Raw genomic sequence first — 1,118 nt, 5'->3', positions numbered from 1 at the left:
AAGGGGTGGGTGAGGAGAGAAGTGCTGGGCCCTTCCCTGGTGGTGGTAAGGAAGGGACAGCAGGTACCTGAATGGTCTGCAGAACTGGGTGACACAGCCTCCCTGACTGGCACAGGGCAGGTGGAAGCTCAGGTCACAGTGTCTTCTGCAGCAGGAAATGGTGGCCCCTCTCTGGCCACAGATGCAGCAGCTCTGGTAAGAGCAGAGCAGCCCCATCAGCAGCAGCCTCAGGGCCTCCTCCTTCTCCCAGAGCTGCTTGAAAGGGCTGGGCTTTCTTGCTTGGGTCCGGGTTAAGCTCCAGCAAACTCTGCCTGGCACAAATCTCCCTGCTCTTGTCAGGCTCTCACCTTCTGTGCCACCGAGGAAACTACGTCTAGGATATCCCTTGGGAGAAAGCCAAAGAGTCCTACTTGACCATCATTGTGCTGAGGAAGGTGGCTGGCAAAAAACTGTAGAAAAAATGAGACTCACAAATGAGGAGAGAGTGGCAGGGACTGCCTGTCAAAAAGTGGAGGGAGTCCACAGAGCAACTCACCAGGCAGAACTCGTGGACACAGAGCTCATTTATCTGAAGTTTTTCTCCCCACAGATGTCCGGGTCGGCCTCTGAAGGCTGACACAGCAGGCATGCTGGAGGGAGAGAGACAATGGCCCCGGGCATGGCACCTGTACTGCCCGTCCTGACAGCCCCTCTGCCAGGCTGCGGGAGGGGCACTTTGGTCTCACCTGACTCTCTCCCTTTGGGGGCTGCTCCTCCCTGTGTGACATGGGACGTGTCAGCGGTGGGTCCCTGTCTCACCGTCCCACCGGTGAGTGCTCCTGGCAGCACCTGGTGCTCTAACACGGCTCCTGCCATGGCGACTTCTGGATCTGCTGGATGAGTTCGGCGTCTGACGCTGCTGGTGGGAGTGGTGTTGCCTTTGGGAAGTCCTGGCTGCTGTCTCCCTTGGGTTTCGCCTCCCAGCACTCGGTGCTGGCGTGCAGGTCCTGCCATGGGGACTTCTGGACCGGCCGGATGGATCTGGGGTGTGACGTTGTCGCCGAGAGCGGTTTTGCCTGCGGGATGTCCCTGATGGTCTCTGGCTGGGCCTGCGCCTCCCAGGACTTGGTGCTGGCACA

The 1,118-nt window shown here is 59.4% G+C and overlaps 1 long non-coding RNA gene across 1 annotated transcript; it reads right to left on the bottom strand.

Annotated features, from left to right (window-relative positions):
- Positions 1 to 45: 45 nt before the first annotated feature.
- On the bottom strand, positions 46 to 573 carry LOC113942685. The gene is made up of 3 exons (XR_003526002.1): positions 536 to 573; positions 348 to 449; positions 46 to 192 (listed from the first exon to the last, which is right to left on the bottom strand). It is a non-coding gene; the product is annotated as an uncharacterized LOC113942685 (long non-coding RNA).
- Positions 574 to 1,118: the final 545 nt, after the last annotated feature.

Source organism: Corapipo altera, unplaced genomic scaffold (genome assembly GCF_003945725.1).
Source record: "Corapipo altera isolate COAL_440 unplaced genomic scaffold, ASM394572v1 50233, whole genome shotgun sequence".
Lineage (NCBI taxonomy): Eukaryota > Metazoa > Chordata > Aves > Passeriformes > Pipridae > Corapipo > Corapipo altera.
The sequence above is the reverse complement of the archived record's forward strand: the minus strand, read 5'-3'. Positions and strand labels throughout refer to the sequence as shown.